The 21606-nt window shown below is 51.6% G+C and overlaps 1 protein-coding gene across 1 annotated transcript in view; it reads right to left on the bottom strand.

Annotated features, from left to right (window-relative positions):
* The window catches only part of Sh3bp4 (SH3 domain binding protein 4), a 78114-nt gene extending 56917 nt beyond the window's left edge, over positions 1–21197 (bottom strand). The window contains exon 1 of the mRNA XM_059278025.1: positions 20966–21197. The gene's annotated coding sequence lies outside the window, so the exon portion shown is untranslated. The remainder of the gene's footprint in view (positions 1–20965) is intronic.
* Between the last annotated feature and the right edge of the window lie 409 nt (positions 21198–21606).

The following is a 21606-nucleotide window of genomic DNA, read 5'->3' as shown; positions in this document are numbered from 1 at the left end:
CTCCAGTGAAAGACAGATGAAGAGCCAGTATTTGCCATGTTCTAGAAAATTCTAAGACTTTGTAGGGTTCAATGAGAAAAGTGGACCAAAAAAACCACGCAAAGAACCTTCTGGTTGGAACAAGCCAGAATAATAACATGAGTTTGGGGGAGGGGTGGCAGGTGTACCTGCATTGAAAGCCTATCAGATACACATCGCCCTGGGCAGACCAGCTCTAGTATCACAAGGTGGTCAGTGTGCAGCTCTGTGCACAGGAACGGCTGGGGGTTGGGGGTGGGGTGCAGAGGATCCGATTTCCACTGGCAGTTTGCATGCTGCAGTGGAAGACGGGACAAAGCTCGCCATCCTTTAGGAGAAGTCAATCAGGGACCAGGCGCATCACAAAAAAAGCCACAGTGAAGGTGGAAACTCAGTTATGCACAGGTGAACCCACGCGCAGGCTGGTGGGCCAAAAGGAACCCGACACAGCAAAGGACCACAGACAACAGGCTGATCATCTCTCTATTTCAACGGCTCGGGAATCAGGGCTGGTTCAGCTGAGTGAAGAGACCCTCTTCTTCTGGGGTCTCAGCCTCTCAATCAAGGCCAAGGTCTCATCAAGGATCAACAGGGAGGAGTTAACTTCCCAGATCACCTGGTTGGAGCAGACAGTGGCTTGTGGCTTCCCTGCTGGCTGATAGGGTGAGGGCACCCTCATCCCAAACACATGGCAGTTTGTGAACAAAGCCAACAAGTTATCAAGCAAGCTTACTCACCTAATCACAGAGGGACATAGACAGAGATTCATATAGCCCAGGCTGGCCTCAAACGCCCTATATAGCTTAGGATGACCTTGAACTACTCTTCCCACTTTTACCCAGAGTGCTGGGATTATGGACATGCCCCACCATGCTCGGCCTAATGGTGCTCAAGATGGAACCCAGGACTTGTCCGTGCTGGGCGAGCACTCCACCAGCAGAGCTCCAGTGTGGAGCATTATCACTCTGATGAATTTTATTAGAGGCAGAATGGAGGCCAGCCAGAGACAGGACGGAGCAGCAGACTGGACTCCATGTGGTACAACTGCAAACAGAGGAGGATCACACAGCCCAGGACAGGGACAGCTCTTGACACTAACTTAAGATCCACCAGGTTAGAAACTGACTGAGGCTGGGGAGATGGCTCAGTGGTTAAGAGCACTTGATGCTGTTCTAGGGGACCAGGGTTCAACTCCCGGGACCTACATGGCAGCCCACAACCATCTGTAATTCTTACTTCAGGTAATCTGACATCCCCTTTTGGCCTCCATGAACAACAGGCACACACATGGCATACATACATGCGGGCAAAAACACTCATAGGTATAAAAGAAATTTAAAAAATTTAAACTGTTTTGAAAATATACAAATAAAACAGCTGAGACAGGGAAGACAATGGGGCCTGTCAAAGTTAGGCTTGAAGTTCTCGGTCTGGCCTGGCAGTGGCCACAGGAGTTCTTTGTTGTGATTCTTCAATGACTATATATACATCTATATATATATACACACACCCCAAAGTTTAAGGAATCACCTGTCTTGGTCAACAGGTACTGAGCACACTGAGAGCCTCAAAAACCTCAGCTTGTTCCTGCTGGGCATCCCTGATTCCTGTTCATATTGCTCAGAAAAGAATCAAGTCAGCTCTAGCCCATGGCACTGCCTGGAAATCCTCTTTGCACCCTCAACAGTGGCCTCAGATTCTACTCTGAGGTGAAGTTGCTCCTCCCAGGCAGGATTAGGGTACTCAAAGATCGCCCCAGCGTTTGACTGTCTATTAAATACAGGTGTCATAGCTATAAAACTCAGCTTTTCATTGGTTCAGGGCTACCCTGAGACCCTGAAGCATTCTACTGCTGGGGTGTATGCACCTCTCTGGCAACTGTCGGAAGCTGGAGTCACACAAAGCTGCATCTGTTTGGAAGAGTATGGAGTCAATCATGCCAGTATTGCCTCCCAAAACAGGCTTGAGGAGAGACACCAGTCTGCATCGATGAAGGAGAGCAGCAGCGTTCACCAGTGAGTGCCCTATGAACCAGGTGACGGGCTTGGGAGACTCTTTTGTCAAACAGAGGGTTTGGTCCCTGCACTGAGGGGCATTTGTGCCTGCCTGCCCCTCACACCTCAGCATCATCAGACACTGGCTGAGCCAACAAGCAGATGAATGTGGTCCTTCTCTGGGTCGTTGAAGGGGGGTGTACACACAGTTCAGAGGAGGAACTGCTGCGGAGCTGGACCACCAGACCTCTGTGACCACGGTGCAGGGCAGCCCAGCGAGTGGAAATCCTCGGGAGTCCCCACCCCACACTCCATCCTTCTCTAAAAACGTGCTCCACAAACCTCCAGGCTCTTCCTGAAGGGCACAGCAGGTAAGTGGGGTGGGAACACGAGGTGCATCTGACTGACGGGACCTCAAATGTAAATGTAAGCTCAGAGAGCAGCGTGTCGGCAGGAGAAATGAAATGTGATGTGAGGGCCCTGAGAGAAGCCTTCAGGGGTGGGGGTGAATGAGAAGTTGGGGTGCAGCCAGCACAACAGAGTGGTCCCAGGACAACAATGTCTGGAAAAGAAGGTAGACCAGGGGTTGACAAGTCCAGATGCTTATCTGTCACAGTGCCTCTGAGGAACACAAGGACAGAACCGCAGTCAGCTCCCCTTTGTGTGACATTCTATTCTGTGGCTCTCCTCTAGCAAGGCCAGAGCCCAGTATGCACGGAGGAGTCACAGGAAGGCCACTGGGGTGTCTATCTACTGATCCCCGCCCCCAACTGCAACACCTGAGAGGCCCAAGACAGGTGGCCAGCCACCCTGACTTGTTCTCACCCAGCAAAGATGTCAGCGTGGACATGGAAGCTATGGGCTGTCTGCTGTCTGTCCCACCTGAGAAGCTTCAGAAGTGGAGGTCAGAACAGACCTGTCCAGGGTCAGAACCCAGTACCACCTCTCCCTCCCTAGGGAACCTCCCACAGGCCACAGGCCTGCCCATCAATTCTTCAGCTCCTAAAAGCGCAGACACTATCTCACCTTACAAGGTTACTATGGATGGAGAGCACCTGAGTGGTACCCAGAACTCTGCACAGTCCACAGTCAGGGCATGTAAGTGTTTTTTGCTGTCCCCCATCCAAGACCTGCTGGGCTAGATGCTGCATTTTGACAATATCACCTAGGTCATTTCTGGGCAGGCAAGAGAGAAGTGCTGGGCTGGAGGATTCCAGCATGTGTGAGCTGGGTCCTAAAGGAAGCAGTCTTCCTGAGACTAAGACCTGGAGTGCAAGGTCCTGTCTCATACACGCATGCACGCATGCATGCACGTGTGCGTGTACACACACACACACATACACACACACACACACACACACACACACACACACACACACACACACACAGCTCACAAACACTCCCAAGACCTGGGCTCACTCTGTACACTGACTAACCCCATTTAACTCAACAGGTGCCTTGATGTGACTCAGTATCTGGGCAAAGTTTAGCCGTTCAACTTTGCAGAAGAGCTAATCCCATCCCGCTCGCTCCCCATCCACCCACCCCTAACCCTGGTAGGATCAGTGAGAACCTGACAGATTCCCAATACACCCACCAACGCACTCCGAGGCCTGGTGCCCCGGGCTCCGAATTTCCGAGCAGTTTATTAATGGCCATTGTCTTCACCACTCCTCTCCCTTTCTCGAGTTCACTCTGCAGACAGATAACCTGTGTGTTGCTTCAGAGGCTCCATCATTGCTGAGGAGGTTGCTCACCCCTAAAGGTCCAGGCCAGGGCACAACAAAGAAGCTTCCGATGGGAAGAGGCCTGAGGCCCAGCATGGAGGGGCCCAGGCTGACTGAGCATGGCTCTGCAGAGCAGGGAGATGCTGGACCTCCCCACTGTCCCTTTGTCTGCTCCAGGGTCTCATCCGGGATACCATACATCATCTTGCTGTCACATCTTTTTAGGTTCCTCTTGACTGTAATTTCCCCACACATTGCTGCTAGGTGACCTTGCTAGGTCTGAGGACCAGCCGGGTGCTTGGAAGCTGCTTACAGCTGGGACTGGTCTTGTGTTTTCTTCAAAGGTTATGTGTCATCGGCAGGCTGATCCCCCAGGGGAGGCGTCCACTGTCATCTCGGACGGTTGGCAGGATTTAGCACTGTGGGCACCTGTCCAGCGTCTCTCAACCCCTTCTCCAAGCCCCTGTCCCTCTCTGGCTCCTACTCCTTTCTGCTCACAGATGTCCCTGGGCCACTACCAGCCAGAGGGCCCCAAGTCCCAGGTCTCACGTGGATTATGCAGCAGGAAGCACAAATCCAGAGGGTGGAAGCCCTGGCTGAACCGCAGGCGGTAATACACGTGAGACCTTTAGTTCCCGCACACCTGCCCTGACATCTGGATGCACTTGAGGTAGCTACTCGGTACCACTGGAGCGGGCTGCAAGCTCACTGTCACCTCAGTGGAAGTGGTGGAAAAAATGGCCAAAGGTGATGATCTGGCCTGTGCTGATCACAAGACAACTTCTGGAAGAGGAGCTTGAATACCACCTGCCTCCACCAGACCTGTTCACATCAACCTAACCAAGTGGGTAATACGGGGGTGTTCTCACTTCATTCCTGCTGCTGATAAAAATGCCCCGATAACACGTCACTTAGGGTAGAAGGGGTCTATTTTAGCTCCCAGTTCCAGGTTACAGTCCATCCTAGCAGTGAGGTCGAAACAGCAGGGATTTGAAGCGGCGAGTCACATCATCATCACCTCCACCATCGAGAGCAGAGAGCAATCGACACACACACATGCTTAGGGTTCACCTAGCTTTCCCTACTCTCTTACAGTCTGGAGTTCCAAACCAAGCTGGCCTTCCCCTATCGGCTAAGGCAATCGAGGCATCACCCACAGCCATGCCCACAGGCCAACAGATCTAGAGGAGTCCTCACTGAGATTCTCTTCTCTGATGATTGTGTAGCCACTGACAATTAAACTAGCCTTTCCCTGATACATGCTCAGCCTGAGACGGTCATTAGTGGAGCTTTAAATCTGCAGGTACCCTTTACAGGGGTAAACTGGGACCCTAACCACTAGAAGACACTGCCAACCACAGACCCTCTGGGGCCCTGGACTCTGCTGAAGACCCCTGGGCTTTGGGAACAAGGTCCAGGGTTCAGAGAGCAGCTCCTCTGGGGATGGACTGTGCTGAGGATGAAGACGACGGAGTGAGGAGCAGAACAGACCACACACTCTCTCACACACCGCAGCTAGGAAGACTCGGGTAGCAGGATCTCCCGGCTCCAGGGCAAACGACCTGCATCCAGCTGCTGACTCTCAAGGTGTGGGCAAACTGCCTAGTGTCTCAGTTTCTCCCCATGCTGCGTGATGCAGATGCCTTGCATGTCAGACTTTAGAATTAGGAGAGTCCCTGGGCAATCAACAAGAGACCAGTGACAGTGGGTTCCAGGTGGGGGAGGTAAAGGACACCGCACTCAGGTGCAGCCAGGGTTCTGGGCTCATGTCCTGCTGCTGTGACTTCAGTGGGGGCTGAAAAGCGCTGGGCCTTGCAGAAGGGGGTAGCAGCAGTGAGGCAGAGTCCAGAGGCCTTCAAGCTGCCTGGCAGCTGCCACGGGGGTTTTAGAGGCAGGGAACCAATTCCATTTCACGATAACAATCCAACCCACAGTAACACCTGCCTTCTAAGGAGCTCTCTAATGCACACACCCACCCCCAGGAATACTCCATTCCCACACACACTGACTGCTGAGACTCCCTGGCCACCACCTTCTCTTGCCAGCTCCTGAGCCCCCTGAAAAAAGGCAGCTGCTTGAGCAATTAGGCACAGCGGACTCCCAGGGGCAGGCTCGTGCTAGGCACACCCCACACCACTTCTAATCCGGGTGCTTTCTTATGATATCCATTACAAATCACCATCCCCGTTACAAACTGCCCTATGTCACGAGCAGGCAGGGCCTGTTGTCATAAAACTCAACCTCAGTGTGAGAGGCACACCGGCTCAGATTCCTCCCTCTCCTCGGTACTAGCCAGGGAACAGTCTGAGGACGGACCCCATGCTTTCCCCACGTTATGAAGCTTGCCATGGGCTGTGGGCAGCAGCTAAGTGACAGTGTAAAATACAGCAAGGAACAGAGCCCCTATCGCCACCCCAGATCACCAAATCATAAAGTAAGTCCCTGTGGGGCTGCACGAGCCCATCTCTAAGCCAGAAGCTAAAATCCCACATAGTTCCCTGGGTTTCTATAAGGGTCCCACACAACAGGGGATGGGACTTTGAATGTTCTTCTTTATCCTAGGGCTGTGTCCCCTAGGCTGGTGAGAAGCTGCTGAAATCTGAAGCCCCAGCCGACCTGGGAAACCATTCGGGGATGCAGTCCCTGTCCGCAATGTGGTCCCCAGACCCTAGGCTGGAGAAAGGCGGGTAGGGCAGTGAGAAGGCATGAAGAGCTCTGCTGTCCAATCAAGGAGGGGTGTTTGTCCATTTTCCCAGAAATGCAGAGGCTTTGGTCACGATTCTGCCCCTGTGAAAGCGGCCAGGCAGAGTGAGTGGTGCAGCTCTGTGCCTATTCCAACCTTGAAGAGGAAGGATGGGCTGAAACTGTCAATACCCAGAGTGCACAGGGGCAAGGCAACCTGGTGTTCTAAGCCAATGACGAGCCTTGGTGGTGCTCAGAAGATGACTCCCCCAGAACAGCTGTACAGCTGGATGGCCTGCAGGGGACCTCAGAGTCCCTAGTGGATACTGTCCTTGTACCTTGGCCAGAAAAAATAGCAGGTTGTAAAACTGATCACAAAGGACTCCATTTTGAAAATAATGCCTACGTGATTTATCTCTCGGCAATAGTTATAGATTTTCAATTCCTTCTGCCAACTTGTGTTTTCTAAATCTTCTACAGTGAGTTTAGATCACTCAAACAAACACAGTGTCTCGCTGTGCTTCACACCACCAGAGCCTCAAGTTCTCAGAGCTTGGGTCTGAGCCTCCATGTCTATATGTCCTACGTGCTGTCCACCGCCACACCATTCATGTTGGCCCTAAACAATGGCTCAGGCCTGAAATTCCAGCACTTGGGAGGGAGATGCTGAAGGATCAGGAGTTCAAAGTCATTCTCAGCTACATGAGATCCTGTATCAACAAACAACAACAAAACCCCAATGTGCAAGGGTTCCAGGTGGTCTGGAAGGAAGTTTGTTCCAACCTTCCATGGAACGTTGTGTCTACGCGGAGGCTGCAGGGAAGGCAGGCTAGAGCTGGAAATCCAGCTGCAGACTCTGCGTGCCATCCTAGAAGTCTGGGCTCATTTGTGACACTAAGAGGCCCTCAGCCACCTGCAGGTCAGGAGGAGGCACTACCGGATCCATATTCTTGGCTCTTGGAAAAAAGGGCTAAGATGGCCTTGAAATGTCCACATGGGGAGGGTACTGAGAGTGTCTGCTGGGTGAATCCAGGAAGTAAAAGCAGGAAGAACAGCTGAAGCTGCAGCTCAGAGGGGTGCCTGACAAGGATGCTCAGCACACAACATGCAGCACAACACCAATTCATCTGCTCTACGCTAAGTTACCCACAACTGCTTTACATGTGCCCGAGAGTTACCACAAACATTTTCAACCCCAAATACCCTCTCTGAGCAGAGTTTAAAAAAATATCCAGAACATTCCACCAGCCATCACCATTGGGTTAGAAGAAGAAAGGTCATTCTAGAACATTCTGTCAGGCATCACTATTATCATTTGGCTAATTTGAGGGCGAGTTTCTGGTAGGCTACAGTCCAAACAGCCCCCACTCTTCACTCCTTCCACTGAAGACTCGTGAAGAGAATCAGGTGGCTCAGGTCACCCACACTGATGACAATGGACTCAACCTCTGAACTGTAAGCAAGCCACCACAATTAAATGTTTCCCCGTATAAGAGTTGCCATGGCCATAGTGTGTCTTCACAGCAATAGTAACCCTCACTGAGACAGTGCTCCTCAAACTGGTTTCAGTAATGGCCTGTTCACCCTGGAATCTGGAGGGGTGGTGCCCAGACCCGGCAGAAAAATCGGATGAAGACAGCCTGGCCTTCACTGCTGGCTTCTGCACACCTCAGCTCTAATGGCTCCCTCGACCCTGAGACTTAATGTCTCTGTTACACAAATGCAGTTAAGAGCCTCCACTCCCTCAACTGGGTCAGAAAAATAGTTTCCCAGCAAAACACTGAAGACACTGGACAGCCTGTCAGAAATGTCAGAGGCCCTGTCTATCACTACAGTTATCCCGGCACAGTAGAGATGGGAAGGGCACGAACACCCAAGAATTAGGAGGCGAAGACACACAAGCTTGGCCTCTCAGCACAGTGGGACCATGGTTTCCAACGGTTCTACTCTCAAGTAGAAAGCTAGCTCAATGAAGCCAAGCTTCGTATTCTCTGATAGACGGGCAGTGCTCACATTGGTCGATATCAAAGAACCTGCCATCCATAAAAACGACTTAATTCCTGAAGTTTCCGCTGAACCTTGAAATCCAATGGAAGACAAGACATTCAAACAGGAGCCACAGCTCAGGGAACCTCAGAAGCCGGTTGTGAGAGGCAGAGAACGGCAGGGAGTTAGGCACAAGAGGCAGGCGCCTAGGTTAGCCATGACTGCCTGGCGTTTTCAGGCACAATACTCTAGGTCCCTGCATCATCATCATCTGGCTTCAGTTCTTTCTCAATAAACCAGGGTCAGGACCAGTTAGCCCTGTGAGTGTCCCCGGAGACTGAATAAATCAAAGATCCGGCTGTAGTAACGACCTGGCAAGACCTTGCAAATACCAGCCAGCGCTTCTCTGACCCTCTCTGCTCCCATTTCAAAGGCACGCTTTGCTTTGTTTCCTTAAATAGCAGGAGGAGAGACCCAATGCCTCCATGTCAAAGCTCACACCAAACCCATTTTTTGCATGTTCCTTTCCAGGCCATGTTTGCGAGCTCTGTGGAATGCCTGCCAGCAGCACCACCTGAGACAAAAGACAAGTGCAAACAAATGAACAATCTCAAAGTCTCAGGCGCCCCAGATTTTCCCATGATGCCCAGCTTCCCACTGTCTGCCAAGCAGTCAATGGGTATTTTGCTCGGTTGTGTCAGTCACCTATTTGTTACTCAGTCTCCAGGCATAGCATTGACTGTAGAACTAATCGCTGCCATTCTCATTCCCTTCCTGCTCAGAGGAAATCATTCCTTCTCTCCATTGTAAGAATCTAACTCACGCTCAGCAAGCAGTCAATTTCCAGATGAGTTTTTAAAAAGGCGATTATGACATCCTTCTCCGGTTTCATGGCAGCATCCCCCGAACCCTAGAAACATTACAATTTTACCCCAGGGATGTGTAAGACCACGGCTTTCTTCTTGGAGCAGGCTGTATTCGAGATTCCCAAACAAGACTCAAGACTATCTAGGTGTATGTGTACTAAACAGACATTACTCCGGTGGTCCGTGAACTACCAGTGAACGGTAAAGTTGGGTGCAGAAGAGATGGTCTTTTTAGGAGACTGGTGACCTGCCTGATCAACTTCACATAGGCCAGTTCACACACAGACTCAACGAAGCTAATCCCATCAGCAGAGGCAATCGGGCTATAAAATGTAGAAGAACTGTCCGGGAAAGGCTCTTCCTCAACAGAGGGTCATTTTATGAACATCTCACAAGGGGACTGGAGGGAAATGTACCACTTGTGTGGCATCCATGTGAGGTTGCAGGCAGGGAGCCAAACTCCTCCGTAACACAGACTGTGGTGAAGGGACCCGGGGTGAGAAGGGACCCATGGGCTGAGTCCTTTGCCAGGTCTCCTCCCACGCTTTGTCACCCCCTGGACTGCTTACCCCCTGGGCAGCTTGCCCTCTGGCCTTTCAAATCACGCTCACACATCTAATCAAATTTCCCCAATGTCCTCAAATAAAATTTAAAGGGGATGGAAGCCCAGAAGGGACTCTCTGGCCAGGCACCTTCCTCTGGCATCCTTCCCAGGTATTCTGGAAACCCTGTCACTGCTGTATCCCTTTCGGTTCTTTGGATTCTCCAAGCCTGGAACCTGCCTATCCACTGTCCCCCAGACTCCCTACCGTACCTATCCTGCCTACTCAATCCTTCTTGTCACAAACGTTCTTTGAGAATCTTCTCCTGCCCCAACTTTAAACTGCGAGCCCCACTGTGTACTTTAACACACTCTCCAGTGATGGGTAGACACCCAGTTAGAGCCGTTTCTGGGGTCCGGACACCTCCTCCACTTACCTAGTCAGGCAGTGAGTGAGTTAATGTCAAACCCAGCAGTGGAGGGAGCACCTGGCACTCAGAACCAAATAACAAAGCTAATGAGCCCTGAACGTTCTGGACTGCCAGCCAAGTCAGTCCGTGACCCTCCCTACGGTTTTCCAAAGCCCCCAAAATGCTGCTTCATGTTACCAATAGGTAGATGAGTCACACAGACAGGCAGTGCCAAAACCACTCTCAGGAGACAGGCCAAAAAAATATTCCACCTATAAATTGGTTTTCCTGTCTTGCCAGACTGGAGCAGTCCTGTGACACCAGACCGCAGTCTGGAGGCTGGCCTTCAGCAGCCTGGACCAGGAGCTTCTCTCAATGAACTCAGAGGCTCCCAAAGTCAAGTCAGTACAATTCATGATGCAGTCTCCAATCAAAAGCCCATAAACGCCCCCAGACGTGAGGGCATGACCTGAAGAGCTCAGGGCATGAAGCTGAAGGCATGGAAGTCACCACCTAGCCCCTTCCTCGGTGCAGTATCCCCCCCAACCCTCCCCCCAGGTTCCAAGAGCAATGCACCATGGGAATTAACCCCTAAAAAGGGAGGGAGGCTGCTTTTAGAGCAAGCAGAAACTGCCCCCAGTGGTATTGCCTGCTGAGGGGCTTTACTGTACAGGGATGACAGTCACCAATAATCAATATGGTTGAGAAGTACTTTGTAGACTTTGGACAAAATAAAAGTCATCCTAAGAGAGGTTTATACTAAGAGACACATGCTTACATTATGTTTATGAGATGTTCCCTGAAATGCAGCTTATAACCAGGGCAACTATGAACTATGTGGTCACATGGTAAGCATGCCTTTAATACCAGCACTCAGTACTCTGGAGACAGTGGCAAGACGATCTCCCATGAGTTCAAGACCAACTTGGTCTATCCAGCATATTTTAGGCTAGAGACAGGGCTGTCTCAATAAAATAAAACAAAATGTATACGGTAAACCCCAATACAGACCTGATGTCAAAAGCAGGAATACAAATCCTGCTTACTAACCTGAAAACATCAACTTCAGACAAGCAGTTTTTTTAAAAAAAGTGCTTGTTTGTTTTTTTTTTAATCCCTGTGTGCCAGAAGCACCATGGAGAGCCCCCCCCCCCCCCAGCCCACCACTCACATAAAAGTGTGAATGGCTCCATCATCAGGTGTGTGGACCACTGCTGACCTGAACTTCCTCCCTTGAACACTTTCTTCTAAAGGGAGCAAGCAATTGTTGACTAATAGTTGGAATTCAACGCAGACACAGGTTTTGGTTTTCTGTGATAATCTTTAGAAAAGCAAAGCATCTATTTTGTCAACAACTCGTAACGTATTCACAGTGGCCCAGGATGCTTCCCAACCCCCCACCAAACAAAGCGCAGACGCCTGTAGCAAGATGCTTCCCTCTTCCTAGGCTCGTACTATACAGAGCAGACCCATCTATGTCTAGGGCCGGGAGAGCAAGCTGCAGCATCTCATCTCTCTTCTTCCTCTTCCTACCCCCTCCTCTACCTCTACCCTGCTCCTTCTCCTCCTCCTCCCGGAACATTGAACAAAGGGTAAGGCAAACATGCTTGCTCTTTAAAGGTCAGATGGAATGCCCAAAGAATCAAAACCCAGCACTCTGTTCTGATGACGAGACATCCCTGACCAAGTCACCCCGGACCAGGTCACTTCCTTGGCCGTAAAACACTCTATTCACTCATATTTATGAACCAACTCCAGTGTGCACACCAGACTCACGAGAGATCCCCTCCTCCAAGCCAGAAGGAACCCCAAATCCACCTCAGACAGTGTGTGGACATTCCTCGTGATCTCATTCGAAAATCCCAACAGCAGGAGGTCAGCACTTGAGGTCACCACTTACAGACAAAAGGAAGCCTGAAGGTTTGTGACGGGCCGAAGCCCAGGTTCTTCTGCGCTGTGACACTCCTCTCCTCAAAACGAAACAGGCCCCGCGAAAGGCCACTGGAGAGGCCCCTCGGGAAAAGGAACTTCTCAAATTCTAGCTCACCAACGTCTCGCTTCGGCTATTGTTTGCCACAATGGCTTGGTGCAAATGCAGCCTGCGAGGGGAACCTGATAGGTAGTCAGTTACTGAATTCCCAGCCGGGATCTTCGGGATCTTCCTGGATGACTTCGGGTGATGCAAACTAGCCTGTTTCAGGTTTGACTGACCACAAAGAAACGGCTACTGACGGACACGTTGCAATGCCCAGGAGAGGGAAAAGTCCAATAAATTCAGAAGAACCTGAAACCACAGAAAAACTCTTATGTTAAAACACGCAGTTATTTCAAGTGGGTGTAAGGGGTGTCGCCAAACAGTGACAAATCCTTTGCTTCTATTCGAACAACTCTGATAAAAACATGAGAGAAACTAGGTGTGCAGGCGTGAACAGCAAGGATCTGCAGTGGCTGATGGCTGTCGGGGATGGGTCCTGATGTCCTCCACAGCCTTACCTCCACTATGGGCTTGGAGAGGTAACACATTCAAATGGCATTTCCTGGCACCACCCCCTTAAAGGTATGGCTCCCCAGTACCTGCCAGGAATAGAGCTGTTCTTGCAAAGGCCTTACGGACAGATTTCTGAAATGAAACACAGCAACAAGAAAACACCAGTTTTGTGAGAGGATGCCCAGTGAGAAATGAGGCTAGGGGCAAACTGTAGCAGCCAGGACTCCAGGGCTGTGTCCTGCTCACCCTCCAAGCACCACTGGACTGCACAGGGACACTGTGGGCCAGCACGCTGCATGAATTTTTTATGTGCACTACATTGACACTCATGAATTGTTTTCTGCTAGATCGTTACATAGTACCTTGACTTTCCAGTTATGCACGGGCCACATGTTAACTCTTGACGCTGCTGCCTCTCGGGACATAATTCTCGGTGAATTTCAAATGATCAAATGCACTTGGATTTTTTTTAGGGTATTCCATGGAAAAGCGACTGAACAGTCAGATTACTTTACAAAAGAGCAACAATGTAACACGGGTAAACAAAGGCAAGGTACCCCTGTCTGGATTAAAAATTAAATTGCATACAACTTTGGGACCGCTACTCGACAGTATTTATAAGTAAGCTGATTATTATTCATAAGCCAGAATACTAAAGCCAGAAATTACTCTGGTCATATATTCTAAGTTTTAGAGTGCCAAGATGCCTAAGAAGAGAAAATTAGGCTTGTCACTGCATGGTGGGACAAAATCACCACTGTTTCACTTGGCCGGTATACACACACACACACACACACACACACACACACACACACACACATATGCTGTGACTGAAAACCTACTGTACATGGAAGAGGTAAGGAGGGCAGGGAAGAAGCTCCGTCAGTAAAGGACACACTCATAATGGCAGTACTGGGCAGCCAGAGACAGAGTGAGCTTACTGCTGAGTTCCAGGCTGGTGAGAGGTAATGTCTCAGAAAACTAAAACCAAGGAATAATACCCAAGACTGTCTTCTGGATTCCACATACACATGCATGGTCACTTGTACAGAGATGTGCACCCACACATAGGTATGTTTTACACACACACACACACACACACCCGCCGAAGGCACATACACATAAAGGCAAAAGGACACTGGAGAGAGACAGATAAACAGTCCAGGGCAGCTCTTGACCTCAGGAAGCCAGGGGACCTTGGGGACGGAGGTATCCCATGAATGATGTCTTTAGAACAGGAGCTCCCTGCCAGCTCCCCACAAAGGTTATGTAAAAAGCTGCAGATGTAATACCTGGGCCGGTACTGGGGGGTTGTTCTTAGCCCGCTGGTCCCAAAGAGCCTCTCTCACTCCTTTCCGGGGACCCTCAATCCTACCACCCCTGTGATGCCAGCCCCTGAACATCTGAGAGCCCTTTGGCCCACCTCTGGCTCCTGCTGTTCTGTCCATCAGCTCACGCTGAAGTGATGGTCCTGCTTCTCTTACGACTAGCTATTGTTCTCCTTTGTGCTGGAAGTCTCCCCAGCTAGCACAACTCAATCACTAGCACAGCTCCTTCAGGCCTAACCCAGGCACTTCCAAGCCTTCACCCTGGGACTCTCAGTCCCCTTTTCCCACATAGTACCTGATCCCCACCGGCTTCTGCATAGGCACACCCTTAGCCTGCCCGTCCACCTTCACCAGTGACCCAAGGCAGCAGTTTTATAGTAAGACTCCTGAGCCCTTCTTCCTACAAATCAGAGAAGAGCCCAGGCCTGTTCTTCTCTCCCCTGATTGTGACCTGGTGTCTCCTTCACTACTGCACCCTGGGGACTCCAATGCCTCTTCCCAACCAGACCTGCTAACCCAATGCCTCTTCCCAACCAGACCTGCTAACCTTAGCTGGCTGGGGCTGAAGATGTCTTGCTAACCACAACTGGCTGGGGCTGAAGATGTCTTGCTAACCATAGCTAGCCGAGGTTGAAGGACACTTCTCTCCCGTGTACATAATGTTACTAAAGAAAGCTATTAGGTTTCACAATAATTATACTGCTAATCGTGGTGGAGAAAATATAGGCCCCTTATATATGTGCTAAGCCCAGCAATTAAAAAAAGACCCTTGGTTGAGCCTTGGACTTTCTCCTTTACCGACATGGCCCAGGGAAGGCTGCTGAGTCTCTCTACCTCTGCTTTCACATGCAAGATCCCCTCATCACACACACCCAAAGACCCAATCTTCCAGTCTTCTTCCAAGCCCAAACAAGAAGGTCTACCACTGCCTGGTGATGAACGGCCACTTGAGACATCAAGAGGCAGCTGGGGAAACTGGCCTCTGCCTGCCTCCCCCAAGTCCACAGCCCTTCCCTGAATAATCTTCTATACCAGGGGAAACATCAACTTGCCCCACCCCCAAGCACATACACAATGCAAATTCAGGATTTTGGCCATGCCTCACCCTAAGCTTTCTGCTCAATTCTCTTCTCCCACAAATTCCTCATTGTATTGTATCAGTGATGCCGAAGCCTGGGTTCATGTGAGCATTACCTGGGAGTTCTTGAAAGCTACAGATGGGTGGGAGAGATGGCTTAGGAGGTAAAGTGCTTGACTTGGAAAGCAGGAGGATCCACAAAAAAGATCATCACAGTGGTGCACGTTTACAATCCCAGGGCCAGGGAGGCCCACTGGCCAATCAGGCCAGCCTACTTGGTGAGTCTGAGGCCAGCGAGAGACCCTGTCTTAAGATGTAAGGAGGAGAACTGGAGAGATGGATCAGCAGTAAGAGCACTTGTTGCTCTTGCAGAGGACCTGGGTTCATTTCCCAGCACCCACGTGGTGCTACTACCTGTAGCTTCACTCTTCAGAGGATCAGACACCCTCTCTTCTGACATCCTTGGGAACCAGGCACACATGTGGTGCACATACATACATGCAGGCAAAATTAATAATTTAAAGTTTGTAAAAAGCGGGTAACTCCTTCGAATTACAGCAAGGTTGATCTCTGTCTGGCCTCCACTTGTATAATTCTCACATGTGCACACACACAAACATGCACACACATGCACATACACACACACACACCAAACTCTGGAGGCCTGGAGGCCCACACCCAGAGAGATAACTACTGGGTTTAGCGGTGGGAGTGGAAAGCGAATTTTTAAGCTCCCAAGCGACTTTAAAGCAGTCTGGGTTTTGAAGCCCCCTTGCTGGTTAAATCAGGTTGCACAGTGTCCCCCAAAACCCTTTGCAACATTTGCTTCTAGGCAGACCCTGCCCAAGCTAGGCAACATGTCACCTCACTAAAAGGGTTGGTGGAGGGGTTTGGCACATGCAAGGTGAGCTGGCACCAGGTTTTTCTTTTTCTTTTTCTTTTTTTTTTGCTGGCTCCTACATATGGTTAAATGTGTAGGAATTTTGCCAGCCCACGCTGGGAGCTTAAAATCAGCCAGGGTGGGAGTGTTTACACCACACAAATTGGCAGATGGTGCCATCTAGGTTCTTTGTTTTCTCCCCTGGAGCAGGTTCCCAGCACACACCTGGCTCCTAGCCTCCTACACCGGAGGCTGGGTAAACAGGCGCTCAGATTTCAGGAGGGTCCTGAGAGCTGACATCTTCAGGGTGGCCAGGAGAAGACTGAAAGAATTTGGAATCATAAAATTCTCTCGTGGTGGCGAATGCCTTTAATTAATCTCAGCACTTGGGAGGCAGAGGCAGGTGGATCTACAAAGTGAGTTCCAGGACAGCCAGAGCTGCTACACAGAGAAACTCTGTGTTGGAAAAAAAATTCTCTCAAAGAAAGGATTTTTTCTTTTTCCTTCTTTCCTTTCTTTCTTCCTTCCTTCCTTCCTTCTTTCTTTCTTTTTTTGTTCAATCAGTTCAGAAGAGTTGGGCTATCGACATCCACAAAGTTCTCCTGGGACAAGTATCCACTGAGCAGATAAGAATAATCTCATTCGTGTGTCATTTGCTTGGCTGTAAAAAGGAAGGTGGAACCCTTATCTCACGTTTGCTTAACAGCCTTCCTATAAACTTAATTCTTGTGACACCATCAGCCCAGAACACCTCTCTCAGTGGTACAAGGACAGGCTTCTGGTCGACTCTGCCTGACTTAGCCCAACTGCAGAACCCACATCTTCCAGATACATCAAGCTCTGCCCTGCAGACAGGCAGTGAGGACATCGCCGCAGGAGTGAAGGTGCACACTGGCTGCCTTCCGTGAGGCTGAGGTTTCACCACCTTCAGAGTGTGAGCTAGTTTATAACTGTGCAAGAAAAACAGCATCCAGCTATTTCCATGCCTGTTTCTTAACACTCCCTGAATGCATGACTGGGAGTGTTTGCTTCTTTAATTTCAGGACTCTGTGGGGGTGATGGAAGCCTCTGGGATACACAGATCCAGGTTCAAATCCCAGCTCAATCACGCATCAGGCATGTATGTGGAAGAGTTAGCAAAATTCTGCGGCCAGCCTTCCAGTCAACAAAGGTTATTTGTGCAGGCTCCCTGAAGTGCATACAGGAAGACTCCAAAAAGGCACAGGAAGCGTCACTGGAGGTCTCAGTGTGATGTTGTTATGTGACAAGACTTTTCCTGGGGAGATACTACACACGTCCACTCACCCCAGATAGGAAGCCCACAAGAGACCAAAGTACAAATACCACCAAAGTCTGACTTGGCAAACCAACGAGTTTTATTGGGGCTACTTACAGGAGTGTGGGTGTAGGGTTTCTTACAAGAGAGAAAATGATTCAAAGACAGATGCATCACCAAAGACCGTCCTAGCATGGGTGAAGCTCACAAAGCTGGGGACCTGGAGCACACTGCACAGCCTGCAGGCAGCTCAACTGCCTGGTGAGTGTCCTTTCTAAGTAATTCAGTTAGTCTAAACCTCTTTCAGGCAGCTAGGGTGGTTTCTATTTCTTCCAAGCAGCTAGTCTGATCTCCTTTGTGACTCCCACCTTTTATTGCTTACTCTGGAAAGGGGCCTAGTAAATCTGATCAGTTTCAGGGACTTCCTGAAGCTATTTGGAGATGCTTACCTTCCTGTTTAAGGAGCTTCCCTTCAGGATGCAATGGAGGAAACTGTTAACACAACAGATGTCTAATTCTCTTGAGTGGCATCATAGCTCAGGGACAGTTGAAAGGGCGGAGTACCTGGTCAGTGGCCGAGAGACTAGATGGTCTACAGGATGTCACCTCTCCCTCCTTAAAACTCAACCCCAAACGCTTCACTTCTGAAACACTGTGCAATCTCTGTCCTCTAGAGGCTCACTTCTTCTCCCAGGAGTTGGCCTCCATGCCTGGGGTGTGGAGTTATGCAACACAGATGTCCTGGGACCTGCTGAGTAGCTGGCCAAGGCTTCTTGGAGGACACTGAACGTATATGCATTGTTCCCTGGGTGTCTTGGGGTTTGGTCAATAATTTTCCTGTCACTTCTCAGAGAGGGGCAGCTTGTGTTGTGCAAATCTTTGTGGGGCCAGGACCTATCTGAAGCCACTAGAAGCTGTGTTGGAAATGGGGTGGCCCAGGGCTGTGGGAGCCAGTCTACTTGTGGTGAACACAGCTATCTGCTGGTTATCCTCATCCCTGGTTGTCGGATTGTAACCTTGGGGCAAGGAAACTTTGGGGCTTATCTCTAGGGCCCTGGGAAACGTCCCAGAGATCTGGTTCCAAGTCTCAGGAGAAAGCTGGTGACACAAACCCATGCAGGTGTCAAGCCTGCAGATAACAGAGCAGTGGGGGGGGGGGGGGGGGGGAGAGGCTGTCCGCTTGCTGATCCCAACAGCGAGTTACAGTGCTGTGCCCTGAGCCACGACTGCAAGTCAGGAACACGGTGGCTCTGGCCTCCTTCCGGTCAAGGGCTCTCAGAGAAACACCAATGGCCCTCTCCCCCAGGAGGTGCACACACACACACACACACACACACACACACACACACACACACGGTTTCAGAGAGCCAAGGGCTCTTAATTGGCTGGGAACAGAGGACTCAAACCCAGGAGGCCTCCCAGGAATCGAGGGCGTAAACCCCATTCATCATTCATTCTCCTATCTCATTATCAGACTAGAAACCAACACGAGAATAAAAAAGAAGTCTATGCAAACAGCCTGGAGGGGAGTAATTCCAGCCTGCTGCTGGATTAGCAAACAGCAAAGGAGAAATTCCAGGAGGATGCCCCCCCCCCGCTTCGCCGCCCCCCCCCCACTTCTACCTCTGCCCAGAAAATTAACAGCACAACTTCTATTAACAACAGCAGGAATGGAGGATGTCTTATCAACAATTTAATCCAGCCAGGTTTCTGGACCCTTCCAAGCCCCCGCCTGAGCTCCCATCTGCAACCAGACCCAGGCCACATCAAAGTGCTGGGGGGAGCAACCACTAAAAACGAAACTATCAGAGGGTCACCAGTAACATGAAGAGAAGCTTCCAGCCCTGCTCTTGGCGGGGAGACAGGGTGAGGACAAAAGGCAGCCTGTGCCTCACCTCTCTGTCTGGGTCCCTAGTAATTGTTATTTAAGAACATGAAAGCCTGGTGCCAGGACCTGGGGACAACAGGAAAGAAAGGAAAGTCCACAGAGACCTCGCTGGCATTTCTGCAGCCAGCCTCGGAGCTGGTCATTGTTCGGTCGGTAAACACGTGAGACATGAAACAAATCGCTGGGAAACCAGGTTGTTCACTTCATGCGTCCTCCCAGAACCAACTGTTCTCTCTTGCAGGATGGCCTGGGCATGCACCAGGCACCCCTGACTTCAGGACATCCACCCATCCTCCCAAGTCCAGAAGGAGCTGCAAGGAAGCAGCCTGGAGAACCCCAGCTACTCCCGAGCTTCCCACTTTGAAGGACTTGGCCTGCACCAACAGGGAAATAGGAGTGTGTTCTGGGATCCCTGGGGCCTGCCTGGATCTTGCTTCCAGGGCAGGGTAGCCAAGCTCTAGGTAGCCTGTTTTACTGGATGACACCGTAGAACAGCTAAATGCTCCCCAGCACATTGAAATACAGCCGCTGTCCATCTAAGGATGCCAAAACGCTCCGCAAACCACCCATTATTTTTTATGGTGGCCTAGGAAGCAGATTGAGAATCATTACTATCATTTTTACAAGGCTCGGCACCAAAACCACAGACAGGGCTGAGGTACCGGGTCTCCCCTTCCCTCCATCTGGACCCACCATCTCATGGAAAACCCCAGCACATCAAAAGGGGACTCGTGACTATCACAAACAACCTCTGTGGTGAGGCACGCCAAAAAAATCTAAACTTTGGACACAGGAGAGACAATCAGAGGGTGGGAAGGGGATGGTTTCCTACAAGGGTTTTTTCGGGATTATGCAAGAAGGTGCCAGGTATAACTCAATGATTAAATCTACAAGGCTGTGACATTCCCAACCCCCACGAACATGGGATCAGCGTGGGTCTCTTGTTTGTTTATTTCTGCTCTGGACACTCATTGCTTTTATAATCAGAGCAAAAGTTATGCGAACTTTATTTCTGCTGCTAAATCACAGAACACCAATCAGCTGCGCTAGCAAGGGAAGAATAAACATGAATCAAACCCAGCACGGTATTCCCTTTCAAATCTCATTGATCCACGAGGCTCCACAACCTTCTGCGCACACAGAGCGGCCAGCCAGCCAGCTCTCCACTGCTCCTCCCGTGCGGCATCTGCCGGCGCCCCACACACCCGAAAAGGGCCAGCACCAGTCAGCCCCCCAGTCCACACCGCGAAGCCCCCGAAACCTGTACACCGCACTTCCAATCCCAGCTAGGAGCCTCCTGGCACCTAAACTGGGACCCTCTAAAAAGAAACACTCGGGGGCGCAGGGCGGCTTCCCGGTAAACAGTACTTGCAGAACAACGCTCCTCTATCCGAGCCGCTCCCACCCGTACACCCTGGCGCTGTCACCTCGAGGGTGCTCGGTCACTCGATCTCCAAGACAGAAATCGGAGTTTTCAATTTCATCCTCCGGGAGGACTCTCCGAAGAAGTTGAAATGTGCATTGTCACCAAGTTTAACCGGGAGCCGCGCGCCCTTCGCTCCTCCCCAGAACTGCGCGGGTGGCGCCGCGACCCCTCTCAGCCCTCCCTGTGCCCCAGGCCCTAGCGACCACAATCGGCAGCCCGGGCCGGGCCGTGACCACAGAGGGCAGGACCCACGGAGCTCTAGGGGTTCGGAGCTGCTTAGGGCTGGCCGCGCCCCTGCGCCTGGGATGCAGCCCGAAGCCACCCGGCGCGCTGGGGTAGGGTGCTCCGTCCGGCTCCGGGCTTCTCGCCGCGCCTACCTGGCTCGCATGGCGCCCGGCGGGTCCTGCGGCTCCCTCGTCGTGTGGGGCTCGCCCGGCCGGGGGCGCGCGCGGCTCCGGGAACCACGGCTGTGGAGATCGAGGGGCGGAGGTGGTGAGGTGCCCGGACGCCGCGACAGCTCAGAGCGCTTGGACCCCGCCCGCGGGCGCCGAGGTGGTCTGGGCCGGGGCGGGGCGCGAGTGCGGGCGGGTCCTGGTCGCAGGCAGCGGGCGCGAGGAGGGCGGAGCGCAAGCAGAGACCGCGGGAGGGTTGGGGCCAAGGCTGGGGGCGGAGCGGGAGCGAGAGGCGGGATCAAGCCCAGGCTGGGGCGTAGAAGACCCGGGGCGGAACTTCACGCTAGGGGCGAGTCTCGGGCGGAGAGGCGGGGCCTAGGTGAAGCTGGAGCTAACGTGGGCGGGGCGTGCTGGGAGGGGCGTGGTCAATGCGAGGCTGGAGCGAGTAGGGGCTGAGCCTGGAGCTGGGGGAGGGCAGTGTTTCGCAAAGGCGGGGCCTGGCTGCAGGGGGCGGGGCATCGTGGAGGGGCGGGGCCAACCGAGCGGCTGATCTCTGAGAGAGGCGGCTTGGCGCCTCCACCGCCCGGGTGCGATTCCCGCCAACGCTCTTCCTTGTTTTCCTCCTT

The sequence above is a fragment of the Peromyscus eremicus genome, chromosome 13, assembly GCF_949786415.1.
Source record: "Peromyscus eremicus chromosome 13, PerEre_H2_v1, whole genome shotgun sequence".
Classification (NCBI taxonomy): Eukaryota; Metazoa; Chordata; class Mammalia; order Rodentia; family Cricetidae; genus Peromyscus; species Peromyscus eremicus.
Note: the sequence above shows the minus strand (reverse complement) of the source record. Positions and strands in the feature narration are given on the sequence as shown.